Source organism: Phocoena sinus, chromosome 8, assembly GCF_008692025.1.
Source record: "Phocoena sinus isolate mPhoSin1 chromosome 8, mPhoSin1.pri, whole genome shotgun sequence".
Classification (NCBI taxonomy): Eukaryota; Metazoa; Chordata; class Mammalia; order Artiodactyla; family Phocoenidae; genus Phocoena; species Phocoena sinus.
Genome location: NC_045770.1, coordinates 55,831,281 through 55,847,957, shown reverse-complemented (window position 1 = coordinate 55,847,957; position 16,677 = coordinate 55,831,281). Strand labels below are relative to the sequence as shown.

The following is a 16,677-nucleotide window of genomic DNA, read 5'->3' as shown; positions in this document are numbered from 1 at the left end:
GGAGAGGCCACAACAGTGAGAGGGCCGCGTACCAAAAAAAAAAGAAACCAAAAAAAAAAAAAATAACCAAAAAAAAAATATATATATATATTATATATTTTATATGAAATATGTATTTAAAATATATTTTTAAATGCATAAGTATTATATATGAAATATATAAAATGTATATATATTAAAATATATTTTTTATATGTAATCCAAAAGAAATACTACCAAAAAAGATTAAAAGTGGTTATCTTTGAGTCACATATATTTACTTCCTGGTGCTTTACATGTTCATTTCCCAAAATATCTAACATTAACATGTATTATTTTTGTAATTGAGGAAAAACTGTTATTCTAAAGAACTTATATAAAGGGCATAGCATTTAAAAAACTTTTAAAGTAGGCATGGGAAGAACCAAGCACAGGAATAAAGCTTCAAGCACCTAAAGATGGATGAGTTTGCTCTGGGAAGGACACAGGTTTTGCTTTCAGCTTCCCAGCAGCCAGTGAACATGAGTTCGGCCACGGTGCTCATGAGATTGAAACAGACCAACTGCTCAGAAGGACTGCTATTCTTAGGCCTAAAAGCAGACAGGCGTTTCTGCCAAGATCTGTTAGACACATACTCTTCATCTGCTTTTATACAGAGAGGAAACAAACTGAGTGGTAAAATAAATGTCTGGCCCAGTGATGCAACTACAAAAAGGCGGAGCTGGTATTTGAACCCATAGAATAACTCTGCAGAGTGAACCTTCTAAAACATGAGTCATATGGGGCTTCCCTGGTGGCGCAGTGGTTGAGAGTCTGCCTGCCGATGCAGGGGACGCGGGTTCGTGCCCCGGTCCGGGAGGATCCCACATGTCGCGGAGCGGCTGGGCCTGTGAGCCGTGGCCGCTGGGCCTGAGCGTCCGGAGCCTGTGCTCCGCAAAGGGAGAGGCCACAACAATGAGAGGCCCGCGTACAGCAAATTAAAAAAATAAATAAAGTTTGTAGACAAATTAAAAAAAAAAAAAAAAAACATGAGTCATAGGAGAAGGTGGTCAAAAAGCACAAATTTCCAGCTATAGGATAAACAAGTCCTGGTGACGTAATGTTACAGCATAGAGACTATAGCTAATAATACTGTATTGGGGCTTCCCTGGTGGCACAGTGGTTAAGAATACTCCTGCCAATGCAGGGAGACACGGGCTTGAGCCCTTTTCCGGGAAGATCCCACATGCCGCAGAGCAACTAAGCCCGTGCGCCACAACTACTGAGCCTGCGCTCTAGAGGCCGCGAGCCACAACTACTGAGCCCACGCGCCACAATGATTGAAGCCTGCGCACCTAGAGTCCGTGCTCCGCAACGAGAGAAGCCGCCGTGATGAGAAGCCCACACACCACATCGAAGAGTAGTCCCTGCTCGCCGCAACTAGAAAAAGCCCACGTGCAGCAACGAAGACCCAATGCAACCAAAAATAAAGAAATAAATATTTAAAAAAATAATAATACTGTATTGCATATTTGAAAGTTGCTGAGAGAGTAAATCTTAAAAGATCTCATCACAAGAAAAAAATTTTTGAGACTATGTATGGTGATGAATGTTAACTAAACTTCACTTTGCGATGTATACATATATCAGATCATTATGTTGTACACTTAAAACTAATACAATGTTATATGTCAATTATATCTCAATAAAATAAATCAAATCAAGTCAATTACGTCATTCCTAGGCTCAAAACCTCTAAGGGTTCCTTAATTCATTCAGGGCAAAATATCAAAGTCCCACGGGCTTCCCTGGTGGCGCAGTGGTTGAGAGTCCGCCTGCCAATGCAGGGGACGCGGGTTCATGTCCCCGGTCCGGGAGGATCCCACATGCCGCGGAGCGGCTGGGCCCGTGAGCCGTGGCCGCTGGGCCTACGCGTCCGGATCCTGTGCTCCGCAATGGGAGAGGCCACAACAGTGAGAGGCCTGCGTACCGCAAAAAAAAAAAAAAAAAAAAAAAATCAAAGTCCTTACAATGATCTCTTAAGGCCTGGTAAACAGGCCCAGTAACTGCCCTGCCCTCATGCTCCTGTTTCCCTTCTTCACCCCAACTAGCCAGGCAGGCCCCGCCTTAGGGCCTTTGCCCAGACTGTTCCCGGGGGGAACACACCCCCGTAGATTCATCTGTACGGCCAACTCCCTCACCTCCTTCAATCCTTGGTTCAAAGGTCCTCTTCTAAGGAACCCTATACCAACCACCCTGTTTAAAATTGTAACCCACTCCCCTCCTCGCACCCCACACGCCCCCTTGCACTGCTCTGTTTGTATCCATAGTGCCTGTCACCTCCTACCGCTCACTATGCTTGCTGTTTGTCATCTGCTCCCTCTGCTAGAAGGCAAGCTCCACAAGGACAGGATATGCAACTTCCGTTCACTGATGTTACTTAGCGCTGTTTGCAGAACCTGCCACACCGTAGATGCCCACTACTTGTTGATGCTCAGAGAATGCTCCCCACGTTGCCCGGCATATGGTAAGTGCTCAGAGAGTGTAGCTCTATCTTGGGATGGTCAGGGGCGGGGCCACTTCCTAGGCATGTATTGCATTGGGTCAGGTCCTGCACTGGGCGCTGGGGATGGGGATAACCCTGTCCTCAAGGACTTCCCATTCTGATGGGGAACACATGCCAATAACATAAGGGGGATAGCAAGACAAATGTTTTAAGGTGTCAAGATGAGGTGGAGTTCATGTGTCAAAAATCACCCCCGACACTTCCATATGGATTTTCTCACTAAACGCTCATAAGACCTACAGCTAGGTATGAACAGCCCTATTTTACACCCAAGTAAACTGAGGCTCTGTGTGTCAGGTAACCTGCCCAAAGTCAGGTTAGTGAGTGAGTCATTTGGACTCAGGGAGCTCTTGGGGGGTTGCAGCAGAGCTGGGAGTTGAAGGGTGAGCAGGATAGTAACAGAAAGAGAAGGCTGGACTGCACATCCCAAGTGGCAAGGACAGCAAGATGTGGTGGCCTGGGGTGTGTTCAAGGGCAGCTGGAATCAGGTAGGGGCTGATCTGTCTGGCTTGCCACTCTGGTCCATGCTCAGGTGGGGAAGGGGCCCAGGGACCCACCTGGGGATAGGATGTGCCAGGCTTACTAGCAAGATGGGGTGAAGCGTGTAGTCATGGAAACAGCCTCACCCTTGGCCTCAGCCCTCGTTGGCAGGACTGGCTCCCTGACCCTGGCCCCCTTGGGACTGCTTTACGCTTGCAGCTTCCCTGGGTTTGGAGCTCTGGCTCCTCAGCAGCCACCCTGGCCACTTGGTCAAGAGCCTGTAGAAACAACTTCCAGGCCCCTCCACTCAATCTGCTGTGAGCCTGAGGACCAGTAAAAAGCAAGCCAGACCCTTTGCCCATGCTCCTCAGCCGTTTAGGCTTAAATAGAGCAACTGGCCCCGTATATAAGGATAAAGATGGATCCTTCTATATTGAAATTTTTTCTTTTAATTCTTGTGCTAAGATTATTATCATTTATATAAGAGCTAAGATTTATTGACCACTAACTATGTACTTTTACATTCCTTATTTAATTGCATTCTTGTAAAAACCTTACAAGACAGGAATTACCTCTCCCTTTTATTGAGGACCCTTGATTTATGCAAAGCCACTACTGATCAGTGACTGAGATTCAATCATTCATCCCCTCATCTTTTCATTTATTTACTCTTCAACCCTTTTTGAGCAGCTGCCCCAACCTGCTCCCACCCCATGCCAGTCTGAGAAAGTACCGGTGGCAGTGACTCAGGTCTGACTCTTTATCAGGCGTTCAGATTCCATCTCAAGTAACATTTATTGTGAGCCTTCACTGTTGAGTGTCTTTTCCATGGCTTAACATTTAACATTAACATTTAACATTCTCATAGCAGTGCACCAGAAGGGAATCTGCTGTCCCATTTTACAAGAAAGAAAACAGAGGCTCAGAAAAGGGAAGTGATTTGTGTCAGACTAGCCCACTGGTGAGGGGCAGAGCCCAGGATCCAACAGGGGAGAATCTTACGTATTCATTCCCACCTCAGATTTCACATTCCAGCCTCATATTTGTTCTCGGGTTCTTACATCCCTCTAGCTGGGTCCTGTGGTCTAATTCCTCTCAATTGAAGCAGCCCTGAGATCTAATAGCCCAGCTCCTGGCAGGCTCTGCAGGAGGAAGCTAGCAGAGGAAAGCAGTCTCTGCAGGCTCACACAGGGTTGGGGTGAGGTACCTCCAGGCTGGAAAAGGCCCAGGCAGCCCTGGCCATGGGTCACGGTCTCCACCCCCTCCCCCTCAGGAAGGCCGTGCTAGGACGCTGTGAGTCCAACATGCTCCCCTGATTGTGTTGGGGTGCCTGCCTGACAGAGGGACAGCATGGGAATTCAGGCTGGCCAGGGCTTTGGGAAAAACCGAGACTACCCCTCAGCCGGTTTAAGGAGGCTAAGGCCTGTGGAAGGGAAGGAGGCCTCTAGGATGGGAAAGGGGTCCGGAGAGAGGAAACGGGAGAGAAGAACACAGAAAAAACAAGGAGAGAGGGACAGAGAGGGAAACACAGATGCAAAGAGCAAGTAGAGGGAGAGAGGCAGAGGGAGGAAAAAGACAAAGCCAGAGGCAGAGAAACCAAAAACAGCCACACAGAGAGAAAGGAGAGAGGGACATGGCAATAGAGGCGAGAATGGCATACAGAGAAAGAGAGGAGGGAAGAAGGATTCTTCCCACCCCCAGGCTATGGAGGCAGGGAGAGGTCTTGGGCAGCTTCTCAGCTAGGGCTCAGCCTGCTGGACTTCCGGAAAGAGGCAGGGACGGCCCCCATCCGGAAGCAGTCAGGGTCCCTCCAGGAGGAGGACGTGGGGACGGAGCCAGACATGAGCCACGTCTGGAAAGAGGAAGCAGCAGAATTTTGCAAAGGCTGAGCTGGCAGTGGGCAGGGAGGTTGCACAGACCGGGTTCTCTGGTCTGGGATTTCTCAGCGGGCAGAGAGGACAGAGGTCCCGCCCCATCCGTCCCGTCTGTCTTGGGCTCTGCAGGAGGACTGGGTGGGTGGGAATCTCAGAGGGAAGCCCACCCCTGCCTCCTTGCAGGTGGAAAACAGAGGCACCAGGTGGGAAAATGTGTAGCCCAAGGTCACAGGGTTTCCAGGTCTTCTATAAAGGCAGCACCTCTCCCTCATTCATTCATTTAGTCCCTCATTTATTCAACAAGCATTAACCTAGCACCTGCCATGCGCTAAGAAGTACCGTGCTAGGTCCTAGGGGTACGTTGATGATTAGCAGACGCCTCTGCTCCCCAGAGCTCACAGTCTGACAACACGGTGCGCTAAATGCTGTGGTAAAGGGAAACTCTGGGGCGTGGAAGCCGGTGGGGGCGTCTAAGGGCAGCTCCCCGAGGAGGGCTATCAGGGCAAATTGAGAGGTGAGTAGGAGCCAGCCAGGAGGAGAGGGGAGGGAGAGCGCACCAGGCAGAAGAAACTGAGAAGAAAAAAGTACAGATGCATCACGGTCACAAGATTCAGCTCACTCTGCACTTTCACAAGGAAGCTATAATTATTTTGTTGGTTACTAATCTGACTTTCCTCCCTAACCACTCCTGCCTTGGTCAGCAGGAAAAACTTGCATAATGTCGTCTAACATGGTTTCAAGCTCGGTCTGATCTGATCATTTAAACAGTCTCTTTTGGTCATATTCGGTCTGCCTTGTATGGAAACGTCCCATTCCTCAGGTAGCTTCCACCTCCGCCTGCCTCTCGGCTGTGTGTGTGTAAAGGGGACCTTAATGTGAGCTACCAGGCAAGTACAGGATTACCTGGAAGAGACAGCTGCTGTCAGCAGCACCTGCTTCACCAGGACGCTGGGTTCCTCAAGGGAGGTCTCTAGCCGGGGCCACGCCCCCACTGGTGTAGCTGGCTCATCTGGCTCCACCCTGGCTTGTGGTGCCCGTAGAATCACAGCCTCTGCCTTGTTCCCCGTCTAGCCCCCTGCCCAGTCCTCTACCCTCCCGGGGCCTCTTAGCTCACTGGCTCTTAATTTAGTCTCCTGGTCACTTGGAATTCAGGACAGCCCAGGGAAGCACATGCTCAGGCCTCCCTCTCTTGGACCACACTGTAAGTCCAAGTTTACAGGGTGGCATGCCCCTGTTGCTGCATGGTATTGCATAGAATGGATGTAGCATCTCCTATTCTTGTACACTTTCCTCCAATTTTTCACTGTTATTAACAATCCTGTAATGAATAGCTTTGTGCCGTCCTCTTTGTGCACATGTGCTGGTGTTTCTCTGGGGTAGATTCCAAGAGGTGGGTCGCTGGGTCAACTACACCAAGATAGTGTATTTTATAGTCTGACAGAGGCTGTCAGTCTGTCATTTGGGCTCCAGAAAGGCTATGCCAGCTTACATTGCCAGCAACTCTCATCAACATTGGAGATCATCAATATTTTTCAAAATTTGTCAACCTTATAGATGAAAACTAATTTCCAGATCAATGTTCATTTTGAACTGGGGGAGATTGCCACTGCAGGTGGAGAGGGAGATCTGGGAGGAGTCAGAGAAGGGAAGGTGGACATCATGTAGAGTGGGAAGGGCTTGGACCTGTCTCCGGACACGGTCACGGCAGGGGAGCCTTGAAAGGAGGAGAGCCCTCAGAAGCGACTGAGAAGGGAGAGCCTAGAGAAGAGGGAAGCAGCAGCTAGGGGACGGGAGCCAATCATTGGCATCAAGTGGGTATCTGAAGAAGGAGGGCGTTTCTAGAGCACCCAAGACACTAAGAGGGCCAGCCGGTCAAGACCAAGTGAGAGGTGTCCACTGAATTTGACAAGGAGTTTGCGAGGGACTTGGCGGAGAGCATGGTCAGTGGCGTGGTGTGTGCGCTAGACAGCACCAGGACGAAGCAGGGAAAAGATAAGGGGCAGCGAAGCAGGCAGCACTGCATCTGTAAGCACGAGATCGGTCCTATTGAAGTTCACCCGCCTGGAGGCTGGGCCCCACCTCCTGCGAGAAGCAGATGCAATCCTGCTTCTCCCTCTGTCCTCCCCTCTCCCCAGCACCCTCCCAATCCCCAGGTTCAGTAGGAGCCGTCCTACTGCTCCAACTAATAAGATCTCTCATGGCCAGCGTTGTGGAGGAGGGGTATGGAGTAGAACGTGATGATTCAAGATGAAAAATCCGAAGGGCCAGGCAATTCTCCCAACAATTCCACTGTTTATCTGAAGCTTAAAGGTTCTTAGAGGTGTAGAAGTGGGAATAGCTTCATGGGGAAAGAATGAGAACAAAGAATTCCCCATGTGTTGTTCCTGACGTAGAGTAACTTTGGTCACCGCCCTCTCTTCCCTGGGGACATCCTCCCCTTTGCTCTCCCCAGATGTGACACCCTCATGCCAACCCTAGGGGACCTGCATCCCAACACCAGTGACGACAGTCACAGATGAGCATTGGTCAGGCCTAAATTCTTCCCTCACTGCATCTCTTTTAACCCTCACAACAACCTGATGAAGAAAGTAGAGGGTATCATTACCCCCATTTTAAAGGTGAGCAAACTGAGACTCGGGGAAGTGAAATGACCAGCCCAAGATTACCAGCCAGGAGGATGCAGACACTGACTCCAAAGCCTCCGTGTGCTTCCAACTCCCACCTAGTCAGCCTCCCCTAAACCAGGCCCTTCAAATCTCGAAGTTATGTCGACCACCTGCCCTATCCTTGGGGAAAGCCCAGGCCTGCCCCTTTCCCCTCCACTTCCCCAGGTAGAAGTTCTGTTGTGCTTGAGGGAACAACGGGGCAAACGTGATTGGGCGGAGATTTTTACTGGCTGCATGACCTTGGGCAAGTCATTCCCCCTCTCAGGGCAATTGTTTTCTCCTCTATAAAGTGGGGATAATAATCTAACCTGCTAGCATGATGGCGAAGAGGAACTGAGTTGTACATGAAGGACCAAGTGACTTGTCTCATCCCAGAGAGTTTCGTTCCTTCTTTCCTCCAGTTTCCATTACCTGGACCTCCCTTAACCGTTTCCTGCCAGAGGCCTGGTCCTCTGCATGGAACTACCCAGTGATGGTCTTTCTGTGAGGTCTGAGCAAGGGCTCGTGTTTGCTTTGGGTGACCCAGAATATCTCCCTGGTCCCTGACATTAGCCTCCCCCTAACCTTTCAGCCTAAGGGGCCCCTGGCCCCAAGATGCTGATGGACCCTGAAAAAAAAATAGGGCTGGGGTCTCTTGGCTAACTCCAGTGTAAACACTGGGTCCTCAACTGAAACACACACCTCGACTCGGAGGCTGACGGGCCAGCGGTACTTGATGAGTCTTCTTTCAATGTTCTCTGACTTGTTCGCTTGGAGGAAGTTTCTCATGTGGGCACACATTCTCACACACAAGCCTCGCTCACACTCTTACGCTCACAGTCAAGCCCACAGTCTCACATAGTCATTGCCAAGAATATATACTCCAAGGAGTCGCCTCCTACCAGTTTAGCGGCTGTGGGAGGGGGCAGAGGGGGAAGGGGGAGGTTGCCGTCGGCAGCCAGTGGGCAGATTACAGAACTCTGGGCTGTGGGAGGTGTCATGCACAACTGGGGTTCTGTTTCAGCCCCCACTCCAAAAAGGGCATGATGCTTTTAGCTGGGAAGGGCGTTGAGCTCCTCCCATTTCAGAGGAGAAAACCTGTGCGATACAGGCTCGGGCTGGAGAGGGGGACGGGCTACATCAGCCACGCTCACGGGTGCAGAAATGTAGCCTTCATGGGTAACTTCTGCTGCAGGTGGACACAACTTGGGTCAGTTCTGGGTTCCCTCAGACAACTGAGGGCTCTCCCCCTCCCCTCCTACCTGGGGCGATGGAGTTCTGGAGGTGGGTAAGGGTGCATAGTGACAAGGTGATGGCAAGGGCCACCTGTCCTTGGTCACTTTCGTTCCACAATGGCAACCCCCACTGCTCTCTCATTTCCACTGGTGGGCCTGGTCACCAGCATCTCTCCCCACTGGCATCCACTGAAGGGCCCACATTCCCATCTGATCTAAGACCCATCTTGGATCCGGGCAAAAGGGGCACCTGCCTGGGCCTTGCACTCTAGGGGTTCGTGCATATCACAGAGACTTAAATGCAGATACATAGATATAGTCCGGTAAGAAATTATTACGGAAGTCCACTAACTGATTGAGCAAACAACAAGACCAGAAATGGAAGTAAGAGACAAACTGCCCCCATCCCTGCCAGGCCAGAGGCCCCAGGGCTGAGAATACATCACTGTGTGAGCATCAAGCATTCCTGTGTCAGACAAACCGAGGTGTCAGGAGGCAGCCAGGCATTGGAGCGGTGGACCCCTCCTCACGCTCTCACATACCCGAGTGGGCTCTCAGCTTGCCCCCAGAATGCCTGGACCCCTTAGCTCAACCTACCGGCACCATGAACTTCACAGCAAGTCTGAGCACCCCTTGGAGGGGCTTTGATGCAGTAAAGTCAGGGCCAACAGGAGGGATGGTAACTGAGTGCAGGGAAGTGAGGTAGCAACTTCAAGGTCCTGAAGAAAAACAGAAGCACAGAGGCATTCATGCGGGGCCTGGCCAGAGCTCTGGGGTTGGCAGGGGGAAGGCGAAAGGAGGCCCAGCTGTGGCCTCTTCCCAGGCTCACCGATCCTCAGAGCTGGAGGTCCCAGCAGCCTCTGTATAGCTAAGCAGGCAGCCCAGAGGGAAGCAGGGACTCCTTTGAGAGCACACAGCTGAGCCGAAGCAGCAGCCAGGTCTTTGGTAAGTGGGCTCTGCCTACCTGTCCAAGTACCGCAAGAGCCCTAGAAGTTCTAGGGCTGTGTCTTGCTCCCGTGTGGCTGCACTTGGTTTCTTCATCATAACATAGTGATGTTAACGAGACCAAGGCACTGAGCCTCCCCTCGGCCCTAAGCTGGGCCCGTCATTTCCTGACTACAGCTCCCATCCCCAAAGACAAGTATAATCTTAAGGATACTTGGTCAAACCAGTAGATTCAGCAAATAGATTTCCTGCCGGTAAAACTACTTCCATCTCACCTGACCCATCCCCCCCAAACCCCCAGACCCACACAAGGGAGCAGGCGGCCCAGGTCACATCTCAGGACAATCTATCAGCAGCTTGTGAGCAATTCAAGGGCAGGATCTGGGTCGCACTCCTCCCTGGGTCCCAGCACCCAGCATGGAGCTTCTCACAGAGGACTCAAGGGCACTTGGTGAACGAATGAATGAATGAATGAGTGAATGAACGAATCACATCTCTTTTGCCCAGAATAATATCCTCATACCTGACATGGCACAGTGCCAGGAGAGACATGTAGGATGGATGGATAGATGATGTGCAGAGTGTCCTCCCTTGGTCCCTCTAGCTCTGTTCTCCACCTTTCCACACCCTGCTCTGGGCCCCAGAGGCTGACCTGAAGGGACTGCATCACTGGCTCAAGTGTCCTATGGCCTCTGGTTGGGTCAGCTGATGGGGAGCCCAGAAGGAGGGGGAGGGAGAGGAAGGGAGGAAGCCGCTGGGGACCTTACTGCTCAGGCTCCTCTCTGTGTGGTGCCTCAGATGGGCGGGCACATCTCTTGACAAAGGGCAGAGCTCTTGTCAGGTCCTCTCTCCCCAGGTTCCCTTAACATCTCCTCCCTCACCCCTCAGGCTCCAGGAACTATCCACTTGGCTGTTCCTAACGCTCAGGCACTGCGGGGTCCTGTGTGGTTTCCCTTCACACACACACACCCATCTTTATAAACTGTCTCTTTATTAAGCCCACCTTGAATTAGCCTGAATGAAGTGTGAATCTCTTTTCTACTGGGACTCTGTCTGATACACATGGGTAACTGGTTAGATGATTGGATGGGTGGATGGATGGATGGAGGGATGGATGGATGGATGGAAGGAAGGATGGAACTAGTATAATGTAGTCGTTAAGAGCCCAAGTCCTGTAGCCTGGATTTGTATCCTAGCTCTACCACTTACTAGATATCTGAACTTGGACAAGTTATATAATATCTCTAAGATTTTTGTTTTCTCGGCTGTAAAATGGGAATAAAAATAGTGACTTACAGGGCTGTTGTGAGGATCGAATGTGATAATAAAGCAAAGAGTTGAGTATCTTGCTTGGCACCCAGTTAGTGCTCCGTAAATGGTCACCCTTGCCACCATGGCTGGAGGGTCATCTGGTAAGACGAGGGCTCGCATGCTGTCCTTGGCTTGAGCCACCTGAAGTTCATGAACGAGGAGGTCAAGCCAGGTCTGGGTGTAAAACGTCTGTGAGTTCTTTCCCTGGGGGCCACCAGATTCCCTCTCTTCCCCGAGCCTGGCTATGGACAGCGCTAGCGCCGTTCTCCCTCCTGCCCTCGGAGCTGGGTGGGCAGACAGCTCTCTCTGCTGGACATGCCCGTGGCTTGGTCCTCTTCCTCTGGAGTTAGGAGAGGGGAGCATGGCTGAGTCCTCGGTGACATAAGTGACTATGGCAGTTCAGGGGAAGCCTCTAGACACTGCAGCCCCTAGCAAGCTTCCCACTCCCACCTTTAGGAGGTCCAATAAAGGTCAAGAGCCACAGGGCTTTCTCTCAAGGGGCATCCCAGAATATGAGCCCCCTGGTGAGGCTGAGAGGGGTCCCCAGAATCTCCCCCTTTAGAGGCCTACCTGAGGCCTGGGCAGCGAGTACTCTCCCTGGTCACCAGGAGGGCAGCCTCCTACCCGAGAAGAGCAGCCCTGGACCCCCTGCCCCCTCACTTGGAGCCTGCAATGCCCACGCACGGTGCACCCACGCACGCTCCCTCCCACCCCTACAGTCAGTGAAAGTTCACTGAGGCCCCCTCTGAGCCAGGGGCCACCCCAGGCACGGGGAACGCAGATGAGGCAGACGTGGTACCAGCCTTCTGTTCACACAGCACACATCCAGAGGCGGTCACAGCAGGAAACAGGTGCATTCAAGCCCCCCCCCCCTTATGGATGTGAACAGTGAGTCCCAGAGAGTGGAGGGACATGCCCAAGGCCACCCAGCACTTGGGGGCAGAGCCTCTGCCAGCCCGGGATTCCCAAGCACCAGGCCAGTGTCTTTCCACCTCCTGAGTCACTATGAGTTGCAGGGAAGGAGACAAAATGGGTTGTGGCTTGAGGTCAGGAAACTGAAGGGCTTTGGAAACTGACCTGAGTTCAAGGCCTGGCCCTACTGCTGACTTGCTGGGAGGAGTTGGCGGGTCATCTGATCTCTCTCGGCCTCAATTTCCTCAGCCTTGAAATGAGAATAATTCCATCATTGCAGAGGATTCCCGCGAGGCTATAGCAAGAACATCCTAAGATGTGCCTGAATAACATGTATTCAGTTGAACTGTAAGAAATTGTCATTTTTTCGAATAATAATTTCACCTAATAATTATCATACTATCAAATGATAATAAATTATCGTTTATTAATTAGCATAATCATCATCAACCACGTGCCTCTCGTACATATTATTTTATCTCTCAGCCTCCTTACCCCCATCCCCACAAAAAAAAACAGATAATATGCAGAGCGCTCTATGTGAGAACTGGCACATAGTAGGTGCTCACTAAAGTTTCCTCCTGCTCCTTCCGCTCCTCATGCAGGCACTTCTTCCATGGAAGGCTACAAGAGAAGCTGTCCTCTTTTCTGAGTATCACAGCCCCATGGAGATGAAGATGAAATTGTGATTGAGACATGGGAGAAGAGTAAATAAAGATCTAAAATCATGTTCTCAGAAAAGTTTAAAAAGAAAAAGAAACACACACAAACACACACACACATGGTCATGTTTTTAAAAACATGCACAGTGCAAAAGTGAAAACTGCACAGTGAAAACCTATCAAGTCATGATGGGCTCGGGGACAGGAGACCAGAACACTGTGGATAGCGCCTCTCCCCGCTCCAGTCCCTCTGTCAACCCTCTCCCAGACTCCCCGAGGAGGATTTAGCAAGAAAGTCAGTTCATTGTGTTCTAGGTCACAGCTGAGCAAACAACCAAAATGTCCTTTTGGCAGTTGGATGTCACGTGGAGCCACAGCAGAACTGAAGATTCCAGATCTGGGAGGACCCCAGCGTCTCTAAGTCCAGCCTCCTGCCTCTAGATGGGTAGCTCTCACACTCTGAGGGCAGAGGCTGGTGCTCTCCCAGGATGGTGATGCCACCCCACCTCTAATGCTGCCTGCAGGGCTTTCTCTCAGGCCAGTCAGGAAGTCCTTCCTTTTGCCCCACCACAGCCTTTCCTTCCTTTATCCATTAATCAATAGACCCTGACAGCATCTCTATGGTGGCCTCATGTGTGCTGGTAAAGGGGACCCGAGGACCAACAGAATGGCCCGTACACTCCCCATCTGTCTCACTGGATTGTTGTTGCCTGTTTACCATCAATCTCCCCACCACCTTGATCCCAGGTGAAGGCAGGACCCAGGTGACACAGGGTGCATGGAAAGTACTCCCTAAATAGCTGTTCAATGTTAAATGAATGGGGGCTTCCCTGGTGGCACAGTGGTTGAGAGTCCGCCTGCCGATGCAGGGGACACGGGTTCGTGCCCCGGTCCGGGAGGATCCCGCATGTCGCGGAGCAACTAAGCCCGTGAGCCATGGCCGCTGAGCCTGCACGTCCGGAGCCTGTGCTCCGCAATGGGAGAGGCCACAACAGTGAGAGACACCGCGTACCGCAAAAAAAAAATAATAATAATAAATGTTAAATGAATGGGTAAATGAATGAATGAATAACCATGCTCCAGAGGAACAAGATGCTCACTGCATCACAGGGAGACCACGTCTCTGGAGGGAACAGGTTGGAGGTGGTGAACAGCTGGCCCCCTAGGTCTCCTTCTGCCACTGGGGAGGCGCTATCCATTGGAGAGGCCATGAGCCTTCCCACACACGCCTGGGCTCCAAACCAGGTGCTGGGGGATCCCCAGGTCTGGAAATTCCCCTGTGCATGGCGCTGGGCTTTCCTGTTCCACCCCACAACTCCCACGGGTCTGGACATTCTCAGCACCATTTCTTAGAAGGAGATATTGCCTTGTGAAAACAAGTTCTGGAATTCAGTACAGGAAGTGGCCATGTAAACAAGGGGGAAAGACCCTGACTGAAGAGCCAAGATCTCCAGGTTCTGATCCCACTGCAGCAATTACAGGCACGGGCTGCAGGGTCGGACAGACCTGTTTTCAACTCCAGCTCTACTCTTTAGGAGCTGTCAGATTTTTGGCAAGTCATTCACCTCACTGAGCCCTGGTTTCCTCTTTTTAAGAAGGAATTATAGTATCTGCCTCAGCAGATTCCTATGAGGATTATACGAGGAGCCAGTAGGGCTGATATTCAGCTGACCTACAAAGATTCTAACTTACTGCTTGGTAAATAGCTGCTCCTCAGAACCCCCTGAGTGCCCCTCCCACCCAGCACATCACCCACTGTCCCCATGATTCAGCAACTAAAGGGTTAACATCTGGCCCAGTAGAGGGTCTCCAGGGCCCTGGTGACCCTTCTGACTGGTTGGTGTCCATATTAAACTAATGGGTGTGAGTAAATGCTTTGTAAACTGCCAGGTGCTGGTGAATCCCCAGATGTCTTATGGGCAAGGCATGCTCTCCACTCCCACTGAACTGAGTTCCGTTAAATCCATCCCAGGAATTGGCTCCCAGATGATCTGACCAGATGATCTAACCTCTGCCCAGATGATCCAGGCAGCTTCCATACCCAGTCTGTCCCCTGTCTGGCAATTCTCTAACTCCCCCAATCCATCCCTCTCACTCCTCTGCTAAGCTGGCACAAGCTCCCCACTGGCTTCTGGACTCCAGTGGCTTCCTCCATTTCATTCTCACATTGGACAGAGCCACTTCCAAAAGCAGGGGTCTCTCTTTGACCCCTTGATGAGATGTCCACCTTCACTGACATCCCTCAGTGACGGCTGTCACAGCTGGGGCTCCTGGGGAAGGAGATTTTTTTCTTTCTTTTTTTTTTTTTTTTGCGGTACGTGGGCCTCTCACTGTTGTGGCCTCTCCCGTTGCGGAGCACAGGCTCTGGACGCGCAGGCTCAGCGGCCATGGCTCACGGGCCCAGCCGCTCCGCGGCATGTGGGATCTTCCCGGACCGGGGCACGAACCTGCGTCCCCTGCATCGGCAGGTGGACTCGCAACCACTGCGCCACCAGGGAAGCCCCAGAAGGAGATTTTGAGACGCATATTTGCTAGTAGGAGGTTTATTGGGGATTGATCTCAAGATGAATACCTGTGTTGGGGGGGTGAATGAAGCAGGGCTGGGCAGAGGGACAAGTTAGTCTGTTATGCAGACCCCATGAAGGTCTCAGCCCACCTCTAGGGAGCTCTGGAGCGGGAATGACTTTTCACAGTTGTGCCGAGTTGAGGCAAAGAGCCCTTTATCCCCCATACGGAGCAGTCATCGGATGCAGGCTGGGCCAGGGAAGGGGAGTGACATTAGATGAGGAGGGTCTCCTAAGGCAATGGCAGGAAGGGGAGTCTCAGCGGCCAGCTGTCAACCATCAGAGGGGTGAGTGAATGCTCCAGGCTGAGGGGGGAGGCGCCAGCGTCTGGGGAGTGCGCCATAGCACCCTCTACAAAGGTGCTTTGGGTCAAGTAGATCCTCAGGAAGGTTTTGGTACAGGATGAAAAGAATCACCCTCCACTGCCTTCAGGACACGTTTTGAATGGCTCTTTAGCACAGGAGGCTCTGCATGGTCTGCTCCTAACACCCTCTGCTCTCCACTCTCTCCTCTCACCCCTCCCCACTTGCTCCCAACTTTCTAACCATATTGAGCTTCTTGCAGTTTGCCAAGCTCAACGTGCTATTTCACACCTCTCTGCTTTTGCACATGTTATTTCATCTGCCTGGAATGCCTTGAAATGGAAAAAAGAAATCCTTTTCTCTTCTTCCAGCCCCTTCCTACTCCTCCATCAAGACTCTGGCTGAATTCTGCCTCCCCTGGGAAACCTTCTACCACCGACAGGCTGGTACTTTTCTTTTCCCTCTTCCAGGCTTTGCACTTACTGGCTGCCATTCCCTGAGACCCTCCTACTCAGGTGCCACAAATGCATCCTGAGTAACCGAGGGCCCTCGTGGCACCCGGCCCTGTGGCTCTGAGCCTGGATGAAGATATCATGCAGATCAGCACCCAGCACCTGTACCCTGGGCATGGCGGGGGCACGAGGTTTGGGGGAAGTAGTAGAAGGCACCGAGGCGAGCCCTGAAGTCCAACCCCCTCAGCATAGAGATGGGGAGACTGAGGCCCCAAAAGGGGACAGACTTGTCCAAGGTGAGCCAATGCCAAATCGAGGACGAGGAGCAGGTAGGTCTCCCGGCTCTGCAGAAGGAGGGCAGGCACTGTTATATCTGTCTCACAAAAGAAGAGACCAAGGTCCAAAAAGAGGCAGAAACTTGCTAGGATCACCAAGAGAGTCTGTGACAGACCATCTCTCTGGCTTGGGCTCCCCCATGGCTGCCTGGGCCCAGAGGCTTCTCTGGAGGAGTAGCAGCCGGGACCCTGATCCCCGCCCCTAGCGAAACTGGAATGAGTCACACTTCCTGAGGCCACTGGGCAGTGTCTCCTGACTGGAGAAGCCACCCAAACCCAAAACTTCCAGGAAGGGAGGCCTGCAAGGCACTTATTATCCACCCACTGTGAGTCTGAGGAAGAAATTGGGCTCAGAAAGGGGGAGTGGCTGCTCCAAGACCCCACCACAACCCCTGCCTGGCCTGGCTAGGCGGACCTTGACTCTCAGCCCGTTCTC

The 16,677-nt window shown here is 51.7% G+C and overlaps 1 long non-coding RNA gene across 2 annotated transcripts in view; it reads right to left on the bottom strand.

Moving 5' to 3' along the window:
• The window catches only part of LOC116758775, a 42,734-nt gene that overhangs the window by 25,474 nt on the left and 583 nt on the right, over nucleotides 1-16,677 (bottom strand). Inside the window, exons 3-4 of one of the 2 annotated variants that reach the window (XR_004351226.1) lie at nucleotides 12,092-12,176; nucleotides 11,092-11,155 (exon numbers count right to left, since the gene is read on the bottom strand). This is a non-coding gene — a long non-coding RNA (uncharacterized LOC116758775). Of the gene's footprint in view, nucleotides 1-11,091; nucleotides 11,156-12,091; nucleotides 12,177-16,677 lie in introns of those variants that run through there. The other variant, XR_004351225.1, reaches the window with a different exon arrangement.